The sequence below is a fragment of the Sparus aurata genome, chromosome 11 (genome assembly GCF_900880675.1).
Source record: "Sparus aurata chromosome 11, fSpaAur1.1, whole genome shotgun sequence".
Taxonomy (NCBI): Eukaryota; Metazoa; Chordata; class Actinopteri; order Spariformes; family Sparidae; genus Sparus; species Sparus aurata.
The window spans coordinates 29,852,413-29,867,635 of NC_044197.1; positions in this window are offsets into that span (position 1 = coordinate 29,852,413).

Sequence of the window (15,223 nt, forward strand, 5' to 3'; positions counted from 1 at the left end):
TATGTGCTGTCCATTGTCCATCACATTACAGATGTGCTGCACTTGGACCAGGGTATAATCATAATGTAATACTGACATCTAGTGGTTTCATTTGTAATAACCATATTTGGACGCTGGGCATTTTGATTCAGTCGAATGTCATTGTGTGACAATTTGGCAATCGAACACTGAAATGGTAAATTAATGTAGTATTGATTCTGACATCAATAGTCCAGTGTGAAGGACTTGATTAATAATTTAGGGGCAGAAATTGATTATGTTATTCATAATCATGTTTTCATTTTATGTATATGTGTATAATCACCTGTAACTAAGAATTTTTATGATTTCATTAGAATGAGCCCTTTATATCTACAGAAGGAGAAGGATCCGGTTTTTACAGAAGCCCAAGATGGACAGACCAAACACTGACTCTAGAGAGGGCCTTTTGCATTTTTTGCATTTTCATTGGCTCTCGTAGGGAAGGGCGAGACAACAGGGTGTAGCCTTATCACTAAATACCATTTAATCCTACACACTGGCCTTTTTCAAACAGCTTTTCCAAAAGCAATAAAAACTAAATTATGATAAGACCCATGTGTGGTTGCTTCCAACTCATGTCCCTCAATGCCAACGTTCCTCAGCCTTTATTTCTTCGAGTACAGCAGTTAAATTCAGGCAAATTTTAACCTCACAGGGTCCTCATCAGGGCAGAAATATTAAAGTTGGTTTACTCTAGTGTTGTGTCGTTCGCGAACGTGTCGTTCAAAAGAACGAATCTTTTCAGTGAACGAAGTGAACAAAATCACTTCCTGAACTGATTCATTCCTTTCTCAGTTCAGTTGAGCTCAGCAGTGAGCATGCCGGCGGGGAGTGGAACTGCCGCGACTCACACACAGAACTGTGAGGACGCGATTCACGTTTGTGCTGATTCGTTCATGATTCGTGAACCTACTGCATACAGAGAACTGTCGCTGATGAGGTGATTCCCGTTCACGTACTGTGCTGAAAGTGGCGCTGTGTCACTCACTCAGGGCAGAGGAGTTAAGTGATTTTACTGCACAGTCACTAACGTGAACGTGATTCTCAGCAGGTAACGTAATTCACGTTCTCCGCAGCTCGTTCGCGAGGTCGTTCGCGAACGAGGGAGCGACGCCAGTACGCGAATCTCGTTCACGTACTGTGCTGAAAGTGGCGCTGTGTGTCAGTCACTCACTCAGGGCAGAGGAGTTGATTCACGTCCAGTAACCTACTGCTAAAACTAGCGCTGTGTTGCTAGCATCTGTGTAGCATCATGTTAATTGATTTTACTGTGCACAGAGGACACTTTCACTGTGTAATAATTTTAGTGCATGTATATCACTCAAAGCAGCGCTGCGTCTCCAGCAAATGATTGTGTACTATAGTCTGTGAACGCACCGTCTCTCAGTAAGTGAAAGTAAACCTCAGGGCTGATTAATGAACTGAATGACGGATCGTTTGGCTGCTTATCAGTTCAGGGAGTTGGAGAGCACTGAACGATTCGGTGAACGAATCTTTTGAACGAATCATTTTAATGAACGGATTCTAGAGATTCAGTACAGTGAAAAGAACTGCCGTTCCCATCACTAGTTTACTCCCGGTACTCTAACTAGACAATACACTGGAAATAAAAAAAAAAAGTTAATTACATGAAGGAAAAAGAAAATGATGCCCATATAAATTATATCAGTTAGTAAAGTTGTTTATAAGAATGAGCCCTAATATTTTTTGCCGTTCATTTCTCCCCATGTATATCCTCCTCCATATAGCCCCATGTTTCAAATATACAGCAACTTTGAGTTCTGAGTCTCATTATTCAGAAACTTAGCAAACACTTTTTTTTATTAAACTTAACACATTTTTGCCAAAAGCAGATTTTTTCAAGTTTAGCCTATAGAATGCCTGATTGTAGGTTTCTTGCTCAGCACTAGGGGGCAGTGAAAGGCTGAACTTAAAGTCCCGTCTGACGTCTGCCCAGAAGACTAACATGAAACCTGAATGGCTGAGGTCATGAGGGGATGATGCGGAGGTGAAGGTTTGGTTGGAGTCATGACATCATAGATGGGTAATATTTCAATTTATATTACGCCTTATACGGTGCAAACAGCTACTTCTGTATAAAGATATAACATAACACAAAACTCTTAATCAGACTTGACTATGATGAAATGTTAATAAATTCCTGTCCTCGATAAATGATATTGCACTCAGCCGTGTGCGCCATGTCGTAAAATGCCTGAACGTTGACAGAGTCAATGTACCCAGGAGAAGACATACTGAATGTTCATCACAATTAAGACTGAATCCATCAGAGCTATAACCGTCTTCATCACATATGGCTGTACTGAACTAGTGACCTTGAGTTTAAAATAGGTGCCGAGAACACACATTGTTCCTCATGCTTCCTCAAGGATGAGGCGCAACTCCCCTCGGTGGTCGTTAGGACGAGAGCAGATCTGGAGTAGATGACCTAATGTGCACATTCCTCAGTTCCTCCCCATGGACTGGACATGTGCATCTCCCCAACGCAGACACACCTCAGTGTGGCTCGGGGGGACTGTGTCTTCCTCCCATGGTGCGTCCTCAGTAATGCCTACTGCACAAAGACAATGTGTTCACGGTACTTTAATAGAGCAGACATCAAGGAGGAGAAGTGTGGTAGGAGGGCAGATAGAACGGAGGAGAGAAGTCATGACTAACGTTATATGCATGGGTAAGAGAGGAGGGAGAGCAACAGCAACAGATTATTACACTGGAAGCGTGGGAAATCTCCTGGCGTGGGTCCCTTGTGAAAAAGGAAAACTGTGCTATCTAGTGACTCTTAGTTCCTCAGAGTTCACATCCTCTGTCCTTTCAGGATCACACTCAGGCCCGGGAAAAAAAAAAAAAAAAAAAGGCCTCACATACTAAATATCTGCGTCATCTCTCTACTTTTGATGAACCATTTCACCTTCAGTAAGGAGTTAAAGTTTGATTTAATCTTGGCTCTGGAAAGTGTCAAGACTGTGAGAAGGATCAGGGATCCCACTTCTGTGCATGTTTTATTTCAAGTATTTCCAAATCCTTTGGAATGAAGCCTTAAGCATAACGACATAAGCAATGGTGGAATAGTATATTTATCAAATACTGGTCAGACAATTTTGAGGTATTTGTACTTTATTTTAATGGGGTTTTTTTGCACAATTTCGGAGGAAAATGTTGTATTTTTCACTTCACAATGCATTGTTAAAGTTTAATGCAGTCAGTGTAAAGAGGGATTCACCCTCTAAACTTTTCCATTAGTGCCCATGATAAATAGACAATGAGTTGTATGTTAAATGAAAAAACTCTGTTGATGCCGGTTATAAAAACAAATAAAGGTAAAATTGTTGTATGTCTGTTGTGCTTTTTACGTAAGCTCTAAAGTTATTCTTTGAATAAACTTTATTAAGTCCGGGAAGTATATCCACATAATTAAATTGCTTTTTTTCAGCATTAAAGATATAATTTTGCAGTTTATTATGCATTGTGTTGAGTTGTGTAATCTCATGTTTCCCACTCAAGGTAAGGGTGAGTTTCAATTGGTTGCCCGTTGCTACAATTTCCTGGGAAAAATCAGACGATACGTCAGAGAGTGAGTAAGGACACCAGCGCAGCACTCACTAGAGACTCTGGCTCTCTCTCTTCTTTCCCCCCTCTCCTGTCTGTAAGAGTTCCCCTCCAGCTCCAGTCAGCAGTCAATGTTACAGAACAGAGACGCTCGACAATGGAGGTCACCTCTGCTGATCACTGCTGCAGTCAGGTTGATTCACAGGAGTGAAGATAGAAGTAATCTCTAAACTCTTAATGAAATATAACAATGTTATACACTCCTATGTTATTTAGTTCTAAACCAATGTTATAACAAAATATGTTGGACCAACACTATTAAATTAAGTCGGATCCAATCCCAGTAAAAAAGTTAAATCAAGTTTATTAAATCACACCAACAGGATTACTTAACGGCAAAAGAAAAACATTAAGATTTTATTCAGTATTTTTTTTATTCTTTTATGTGCAACTTGAGATCTAACAGGATTTAATGATCCATCATTTCACAAACAAACAAGGATTACAAAAAAGTCTGAAAAACAAATACACATGTGTGAAGCATAACTTCATCTCGCATCACCAATTCCTTTGCAGGGTATGCAACCCGTGTAACAGAGTATTTTTGTATTGCAGAATCAATACTTATACTTGTAAAGCAAAGGATATTTGTTGGACACCCACCACTGAATTTAAAGCACAAATACTGGTACAAATGCAAGAACCACTGCCATTTACAAACAAAAGCACATTATATATGTATATAGACAGCTCTGAACATGGCAAAGCGAGGCACTTTAAAGGGGGTAAAATAACTTCAAATATCCTAAAATAACTACAATCCAATAATGGGACAAAGATTAAATAGGGTATATACATTTGGGTAATAAAAGTAAAGATAGTGATTTAATTGGGAATTAAAATAATCTGCCTACTTTATAACTTTACTAAAATGTTCTGTCGAACACTCAGAAATGTCACGTAGCAGTCCACTATATCAACATGAGGTAATGGAGCTTACTTTGGATGGAACAGCAGTAGACTGTAACTGCACATAAATCCACTCTAAGCACATGCAGGTTTGGATTTCATGTCAACTTTTGTTTTTCATATTTTTCCCCCCTGGGCTGACCTGAAGACTTTGCCTCAGCCTTTCCCAGCGCACATTGTGTTCTGTGCCTCCACACTGATTTGAGAGACAATCAACATATCTTTCTTTTTTTTCCAAGTATGTTTTTTCAAGGTCACTTTTAACTTCTCGACAATCCTGAACAGCACATCTGCCACGTCTAATCAACATGTGTTCTACCAGAATGCCAGTGTTGACATTTTCTTGTTGTAGATGATTCGGTAATTAAGACCAGATGTTTGCACAATAACAAAGCAGGCAGACATCTTGCAACACATCTATTGATTCAGACGTGTTTCAAAGAGTACAGAAAGCTTATTCATTCGTGAAATCTCACCGAAATATGGTGTGTTTGTTCAGATTTTCAGAATTTACTGCTCTCTGCCTCATTTCTTTATTCTCACTGGATCAAAAGCCAGCTATTCTGATTAGAATGTGAAGCGGTCAGTGCTTAAAAATGTGAATTTTCAAAGCAGGATTAGACAGCAATTATCCTGACAGTTAATGCAGGGCTAAAACCTTAATTGCAATGCATTTATCTTTTGTTAGCTTGAAAAATGCAAAAGTTATGTAACGTGGCAAAGGTCGACCGTCTGGGAAAAATGACAGCATTAGAGAGGAAGAACAGTGGTTATAGCTCACTGATGTGGAGAGAACGACAGAATGAGCCTCCTGCAGCAACAGTGTCTTAAATTTCTTTTAATTTTCTCCCTCTCTCTCTCTCTCTCTCTCTGCACATGCCAGTGGTTGACTGGTCAGGGGGTTTGCAAGGGGTCCATCCGCCATGAAGTGAGGGCATAACCTCGGTCACCTATGTCACATTTTATAGAATTGGGTTTTATAAAAGTTCAACTGAATAGTGTTTTTTAGAATTACAAATAATTTACCAATCAGCTATAATAATAATAATAATAATAATAATAATAACAGTAATAATACATTTTATTTAAAAGCACTTTTCTAAATACTCAAAGACACTGTACAGGAAACGAACATCCCTCTCCACCAGCTCCTGGAGCCAGATTCATCCCCCTGGAGCTATTTTGTAGCACAAAGGAGTTGTGTGCTCCCCCTAGCCAATGAACACGGCATTCAAGAAGTGGCAGGGTGCATCTGATATTATTTGGACGTCAATACAGTATAGAGCTTTTGATTGAGGAATGGGAATGGATCTGGAGCACCAATGATATTTGGCAATCCAGTTACAGCAGAAAAAGACTTCTTAATCCCTACCTTCTGGTTATTAGTGTACAGGAACAATATGTGCTGGGGCATGAATGATATTATCACTTACATTACTCTCTGAAGCGCACGGTTCAAAGAGGAATGTGAAATGCCTGACCTGTCTCCTATCTCTCTCTGAAGTGATCCTGTGGCCAAAACTCTGGAAAACCAGAACCAAAACCAGCGCGTGTTACGCCTTACCCGAGGCTCCAGGTTATTGCATTAATCCGTAAGCGGTAGAGGTGTGAATCTTCACTGGCCTCATGTTTTGATTACGATTAGCTGTCAACGATTCAAATACAAAACTATTAATGATGCATTTCGGTGAATGGCATCCTCAGTGATCTATATTCCTGCACATGGCTACTTTTTCATCATTTCAATTCTCCTTTTATTCAGACAGTCCTTCCAATACTTAGACTACAGCAGTCTACGAAATAAAAGCTACATCTTTTCAAGAGATAAACATAACATAAACAAAACATTTATCCATCTGCAGTGCCTTACACGTTTATTGTAGTACATGCTACATATATCTTACAATAATAGTGTTTTCACATAGCAGCTTTAAGATAAGGCCTTTATTGACTCTGCTGCACACACAATTGGACAACAGAGTTGACAGCATCTCCTCAGATCTTGACCAGGCAGTTATTATTTATGGCTGCAGAAGTTAGCATTGGCTGAAAATAATGTGATGTGACGTGATTAATAGTAGTTGTGAGGCAGAAGTCATGCTCAGTGCGGGTCTTCATTCAGCTCGTACTTCCAAGCAAGTTAATAAAATCTGACATGTGCCCAGAGATGTCCATTTAAAAAAATACTCAGCCAGGTTTTTATTATCACTCTCAGGTCATCTCTGTCTCCTTCTGACATACCTCCTGCATGACTAATGTTAGCCTAACGTCCACCCTCAGTTCAAAGCATGGCAGCAATGTCACAACGTAAATTTATTGTCCAGCTGAGGCCCGACAATCAACAATCAACATAAGCAAATTTGATTCTCATACGGGTTCATTTATGTGTCTATAATTTAGAACATATGTTTACTTGCATTGGACGAACAAATTGTGGACTGTGTAAACAGGATGTTTTTTTATTTTCTTGGTAAGAGTGCTCTCGACCAGTCTTGCAATTTTCTCTCACCAAAGAGAAGAGTGTAGATAGAAAACCGTGGCGAATCCCAGAAATGAATGGGTGCGAAGAAAATAAGAGAAAATCAAGGATACAAACAAACATAAGAGAGTTTGTTTGTATATCACTTCTTGCATGAGGCCCAATAGCTGCTAAACAGTTAAGACTGCAGCTTGAGCCAACAACTTGTTGTCTCGTGCACTGCAGTAAAGCTAGCATTGTTACTTGTACTTTAATTTTTCATTATCTGTTATGTTTTTGTATGTATACTATATCATGCTACAAACTGTGTGCTTTAATGTTGTTTTTGGTCTCATCTCTTCTCATCTCATTTTCTTCTGCTTATCCGTGAGGGTAACGGGGGATGTTACCACATTTTATCCCCCTTTTTCAAGGGGTCACCAGATTTCTGGAGCCTATCCCAGTTTCTCTATGGGAGAAGGCCATACCGAAACTTTTTGGTATTTTGTTTTCGATTTTGCTTTGAACATCCATCTAAAGAACTGGCCATCTGTCTGGCATATTTCTTATAATGATAATGTGAATTAAAAAGAATTACCCCATTCTATTGAATATAGATCTGGTTTGGCAGGATGTAGCATGCCAGTGGCAAATAATTAAATCACTTTTGTATATTTATATTCACATTAGCTGGTCAGTCAGCCCCTTTAACTTCATGTAATGACAAAGCGAAAATCCTGACAAAAAGTCAAAGATCATTGCTTGAAGTATATAGTTTAGGGCATGTGGACACGATAACTTCTATACATCGTCATACATGAACGATTGAACAGGTCTTTTGCCAATGGCTCCAAAAACAACATGATCTTACAGTGTACCAACAACAGGTTTACCACACCTTCATACGCATCATACTTCTGAAGCTTAAATTACGTTATGTACGTAACTTAAGGCCCAGGCTCTGCAACCTCTATGGACATCATGCCAGCGGGGAAGGAGTGAAATGCAATGAATGGAGATAGCGAAGAAAAGAAAAAGAGACAGTGACAGAGCAAAAGACAAGAATCACAGACTAGCTTTTTTTGTCATTGACCACTGCTTTGCTAAATAAAAGGCTGCAGACTGGCTGCAGAGTTGGACTTGTTGCTGTTGAATTTTGAGTAAATTTGCTGTCTTGCTAAGTTATATGTCTTGTGTTGTTGCACATGCTTGATGTTTGGCTGTGTCAGCAAAGCTGTCGACTGGCCAGTTCTTGATCAAAAGCTGTCAACCCATTACCATTTACAGTTCCGTTTGAGTTGTGTGCAGCGCTTTTACAGACTTTTAGTTCTGCGTGGCAAAAGTTGCCTGAGCTTGCATGTTTACTTCAAGACAAAAAAGTTTGCAAGTCATAACATTGTTATGACAAGTTGAGTTGAGTTGCAAACTCCTCAGTAAGGAAAGTCACTAAATGGCTCTAATCACTAATTTGTAGAACTGGCCATGTGCATTTAATTATAATGGATGCTGTAGGACAGAGGAATAATGTTGTGGGAGAGACAAAAAGTGAATACAAATATGTTGTTTACCCTTAATATGTAAAACTACAAATTAACTTATTTTAGCGCAGTGATTTATTTTAGACAAAGAACATTTTACATTTACATCAGCCAGCTTTGCGCATGCACAATTTGCAGTATGGATGCGGAGAGCTGAACGTCTGCTCTGACTGCAGCTGGGAAGGACTTGCACGAGGACTGGGCCGCCTGTCGCCGAGAAGTGTAAGAACGATACCTGCTTTCACGTCAGAGTCTCTAAAAGTCTGCAGTAACACCAGAAAAAGTCACTAGATTTGTTGCTAGTCACTTTTTTGAAATGAGTCGCTTAGAGGGGTCCGAAAACTCACTAAATATAGCGACAAAGTCGCTAAATTGGCAACACTGGTTACATTTTGTCTGATAATCTGTAGGCCTATTTAAAATGGTTGTGTTGCACTCAGAAACAGTTGCAAGAAAATAATACATAATGTTGACTTCAGGAAATTAAGATCTATTGTAATAACATACTGAATGGTTTTAATGTCATGGTTTTTGTTGTAAAGAGGAACCACTGAGACCTGTGATTGGACTCACTTAAGGAGCATACTTTCCATAGTAACATACACAGCACAGGCCTACATCATGTAACTGTCAGACAGCCACCAGATCAGACTCCGTCTCAAAGTGCTCCTTGGTGCATTAACCCCTCTTTAATGTAAGCAAGACAAACATACTGTACATGAGCTCCATAGGCAACAGGCTGTTAAGGCTTTCCACCATGTGACTAACACTCATCTGTTTACTGACTGCACACAAAGCAACCACAGCAGACCGATCATCTCCAACTGTTGCGGTTTTCAATATCTTGGCTTATTTCACTGTCCTGTTTTGTTTGGCCTTCGGTTATACCATCAATTTTAAGGCCTCTGAAAACCAAACACGTTTAGTGGTTATCAAAAGCCATTTCATTCAGGCCTGAAGCCTGTTGTTTTAAATTTCAGGTTTATCTGATCGGATATAGATGTGGAGGTTTCTTAGCTGTCAAAATGATAACTTGTGCATTTGGACACAATGTTTCTCACGCATTTTTGTCCAGCTCAAATGTTTCAGCTGTAATTCTTAAACAGAACCTTTGCTGCCATTGAAACTATCAGCAACAGCTGAAATAAAGTCTAAACTGTAAATTTATGAAAGCAGACACAGACCTGCAAAAGGAGTCTGGGGTTTACTGTGACAATGTAAATTATATTTTTTATTTGGTCAGCTGGTGTAATCCTTGTTACATAAAATGCAGCCCAGCAATAGAATCATTGTTAACATTAAGGGCTGACCGCGCCAACGGAAAATCCATTTTATCATTTTCATTTATTTCTCTAAGGCAGGAATGATAACGAAGGCATCATTATTTATCCCCTGATCTCTCCCCTCAGTGTTCATGCCACGACTCCGTAACCAACAAATCCGTGATAATTCAAGAGAAAACAGTCTCTGTCGCTCTTCTCTGCCCCTGTGTAAGCTTCAGATTCACCGGAAAAGCCTTCCCAAATAAACAACTTAGCGAAAACAATTAATGGTGCTGTGGGAAAAGCGATTTAATTTCCTCTCGCAGGCCTTTGGACACAGCACTGAGAAACTGGACACCTCTTTAATCAGCCTGCCTCATGCCTGAGGTTCAGCATGGCCGCCTCAGCAAGAAACGAGAACAAGGGTTTGCACCAGTGAATCTCATCATGTTAAAAATGATCAGTGTCATGGACCTTACTCAATATGTCAGTGATGACATCCCTCCCTCCTTCTCTGTCGTCATGCAGGCATGTTTGCCATAAGCACTCAGTTAGGACGAGTACCATAGTTATCTCAGGGCGTGGGATGGTTATGTCATTTCCTGTTCATTGGGAGGTTAACTGAAACACCAGTGTTCTTTTTCTGATCACATCTGTTTTCTTTTTGACAAGTATACAAGGAATGAACGTGTTGGCGTTGATTTCAATGATGTCTCATAATGGAATGTAAATTATGAATCTGAAAGGTATTCGCAGAATGGACCCAACTACATCAAATACCTGGTAATTTAATAATTGCATCTACCCTGCGTATTTATGCAGCAAAAATACCATAAACATGATATCAAATAACTCTCAGGCTTATCAATGCCAGACTGTAAAAATTAAACATAAGTCGTCTCATCATGGTAATATCCAAAATGTATACATATTCATTAGGGGCAGCAAGGCAAGCAGCATTAGGTGAGATATGTGTTATAAACTGTTATGGCTGATGATTTAAGGTGTTGGATTAATTGCTCTACTTGAATATGATTCACCCAAAATAAGTTGCTTCAATAAACACAAGTGAAATCTTGTTCATGCTCATTTTCTGGTTTCTCCTGTTGTATGCCTGCTAGAAACTCATTACCTACCCTTAACCTATTAGCTGTCCTTTCTTCAGGGCTGTCTTCAAGGGAAAATAGTAGTCATGATGAACTAGAAGAAGCTGCAGAAGAAGTAGAGGGCTGTTTACAAAAAAAGCGCCACACAACTTGAACTGTTATCCCATCCATCTTCTGCATGATTGTTGTTTAAAATACTCAAATTAGATTTTAAAAAACTTCCATTGGGTCCCATCTGAATCATGTAGCCCTACGGTTGAAATTGGGTGTTTTTGGATTCTACTCTCAAATGTCATTTATGCAGACAATGCGGCCTGATTTCAGTAGAAAGGAAGCATATTAAAACAGACATTGTCGTGCAAACCCCATAGATCCGGCCCTGTCGACTGGCAATGAATGGGCCAAAAGTGACATGTGAACTGCATCAATTTTCATATCATTTGTCTCATATCTCTGTTAGCAGAAATAAATGTCATCTCGTGAAATTCAATTAAAAAAAAACAGGGCTTTTAGTTATTGATGGCTGTGCAGAGAAGCAAAACACTGCCAGAATAAATGTCTCCGCAAACCCCAGACCTGTTGCAACTGTATGTTTCTTTACGTTAAATGTTCAATTTCTGTTGTGACAACACTGTACTCGTGGTCTGATTTGGTTTAGGCACCAAAATCACTTAGCACTAGGAAAAGATGATGTTCGTCTGTCTCTCGTATGTCCTGACATCTTGTTAAAAGTAATTAGTGGTTTCATGCTTGATGTTTAAACACCTTCTCGAACAGTGGTCTTCAACCTGGTAGCTGTGTCAACCGGCTGTAACCAGACCATTATATCCATAGTAATATGGAAATGTCAATATGGTACATATGACGTGTTCAACTTTGAACAAGGTCTGCAGAAACTTACAATGCCAGCATTTTATTTTGGAGACACTGAACAATGAGCAAAGCAAAACCTGTACATTTTGTACACTACATGTGTTTTGCCAAAAGGAGCGAATAAGGAAGACATTACCTCCATAGTGTACTGGCCAAAATACTCCAGCCTTGAGCATCGGGTGTTCAAGACTTTGGGCTGATCTGAGTTCAGCAGAGGAAATGGCAACAATAAGGCCCTATTCTGTATTTACCACAGAACCCCTGCTGCTGACCTGCTGACATCACCATGAGACTCTTTTTCCTCCCATTCACACACATGAATACACACATACACATTCTCCTCCCCAGCACCCTTGCTTTGCTGTGTGTTTATCTCAGAGTTCGTATTGTTGACCTTTAACCAGAGAGACGTGAGTGAAATGTCAGGAGAACTGTCTGCTATCTGTATAATCTGAGCCAAGAAGTCGTAACAATACTGAGAGATTAGTCCAGGATTGGCACTCACTCGTATTTTTCGACTAATGTCAAGCACTTACACATGCCTTCCTGTTTGGCGAAAAAAGCATCTGGCAACTATGAAGCCTAATTTTCTTCCGTGGCAGACAGCAATCATGGTAAATGCCATGCTCAGATGATAAAAATGATGATAGCGGTATAGAAAATAATGATTGTGATGCAGATAATGTGGACATGGAGTGATGAGTGGCTGAATTCATCTGAATTCAAAGGGCTAATTGTTGTCGTTAACAGGTAGTGCCAGTGAACTTGAACCTGGTGTTGCTGTGTACAAGTACAACATGACATCCCTCATGATGAGATAAATAAGGCTATTCAGTCTACTCTAGTTGCATAGCATCTGTCATGGCTTTGAATATTAAAGCAGTTTCTGTCAGCATTTGTATTCATCAAGAAAAGCTCCTACATGAGTACTTTCATCACATCCAATAATTACAATGTTTAGCTTCAGTGGCTGTGAAACCGAGTGCTTGACAGTGCAGCATCTAAAAATACTGCATAATTAATTCTTAATGCATATTACATATGGAGTGAGTGCTTGTTAATTGCATCAACTGCCTTTTTATAAAGTACGTTTAAACAGTTGCTTACCATTACCTTTCAAAAACACAGTTTTATGGTGTTGCCTGAGCTCACAGATGGCCATAAACATCCATAAATACAGCAGAGATCTTCTGCCAGCATGGTAAACAAAGCACATGCATGCCAACTGGTGGCAGTTTATTTGAACAGTGGTGCAGCTAATGCCGTTGGCCTAAGTACACATCCACTCAAAGGGCTGTCCCTTCCCTGAACTTTGGCTTCCAGGAAATTCTCTAATAAAAGCAAACCTCCTGTGTCGCTTTGTGTGCCCGCATTGTCTGTGCAGGTGATACTGAAGCTGTACTGTCATTATAAACACAAACAGTACATTGTTTACAGCCGTCAGTTGATAAACCCTCATTTAACTTTTCCTGTTTAATCTCATGGTAGTTTCATTAATGTGCATTCTGCTGCTTCAGAATCTAAAACGCAATAGAGAAGTAATCACTCACTTTTCTGTTGGTTGGTTTATTCAATGCAACTTCAAGGAACTTTCATTGTTTGTTGTTGCAGACAAAAGGTGTTAATTGTTTTGACAAAAGAAACTTTGCTTCAGTGCTGTGACACCAGACTACAAAGCAGCTTCTTTCCACAGGCTGTGAGACTCCTTAACTCGCCCTCAGCACTCTGCCTCAAAAATACTTTGTCAGATTCAGACACATAGTCTGCAATTACTTTAATTGCACAGAAATGGCCAGTCTCTACATTGATGCTCTCATTTGATTATGTCCATCATAAAGACACTTCAGTTGGGGTGGACTGCATGTAATGTAACTGGGTTACATACGTAACCTCAGAACATTTGTAACTACATTTGCACAAGTCACGTAGTTATTGAACCCGAACCAACATGTTTTCCTAAACCTAACCAAGTAATGGTGTTGCCCAAACCCAACTAAATGCAATTGTACAACAAAGGTCCAGTACACCTGTCGCTGGTAAGTTACAATGTTCAAGTTGATTTGGGAGTCACTGGCAATCAACCCATTCAGTTGTTGAGGAACATTAAAAGTGTGTTGTGTAAATGTAAATAAGATAAAGTAGCCTTTGGTTAGATCAACATCAGTAGGTATGACCCATTTAGTCATTTAGGTATGATGTGTTGGTCCTTGTAGTACATTTGAATAAGTAGGAAAAGACTCTTTCATGTGATCCTATTTGCTCACCTAACTAAAGACTGAAGTACAAGCTTGCACAGTAAACACAAAGTCAGATTTTTTTTTCCGCAGACATGTGTACGTTTTGGAGTGTACACATGTCTATGTGGCTGCAGGTTTGTAATTCTGCCAAATTGTCCGCCTGTGGTTAAACACTTACAGCACAGTTACTCCTCTCTTGATTTTATGAAAGTTGATGTAAAAGCTTTCTCATACTTGATACTTAAAACGTCCTTTCCAAGAATACAGATCTTCTGGTTAAATCACAAAAAAATGAAGTCAAACACATTGGCATCAGGTTTTGTTATTGGCCTTGAAATAAAAACACTGATACAAAGACAGCAAATTAAAGTCAAGTCAATTTCAATAAGTGCTGCACTTATGTAACTGACAGGCCTCTATTGTCTGGCTGCAACAAAGGCGTTAATAACATGGAACTGAAACCTCTGTTGTCTAAGCACGTAGCCAGGCCAATAAACAGATCCCTTTGGTAGCCTCTGGCTCAAAGCATACTTGAGACTCATTTGAGGGGCTCAAGTCTCCATTTTCAGCCATCTGAATGTCCTTTGGAAGAAGCACTGTTTATTTATTTGTTTGTAGCATTAAACTGTGTGAAATTAGAATTTTCCAGGGCTGTTCTGGCTCATATATCTGGACATTCATCTCATGGGGCTCCTAATAGGAAGACTTTGAGGACTGTTTACTTTCAATGTTCCGTGCTGGTTCTGCACAGCATGTGTATAAATCAATAACCCAAACTAAAAAAGCCCACTAAAGTTACTCAGCAGTAACTAAAGTAACAGCAGTATGTAATACATGTATTAAAATGTGTATATAAATAAGTATGATATGATAGTATTTTACTCTGAAAATAAATCTGTCTACTCACATTTCACTTTTATCATTACTGAACATTAGTCATGACATTGGTTGAATCTTGTATTATTAAATCAAGAGTTGGTGTGGATTTACTTTTCATCATTTCTTAAAATAGTAACTATTGCAAACAGAAAATGTATGGAGCCAGAACAGTCCCATAATGAATAAATGCACACATAAAGGAATATATCCACGAAAAAGGACTCACAAATGTATTGGGGAGTTGTGTGTGTATGTATATATATAAATATATATATATATATATATATATATATATATATATATATATATATAT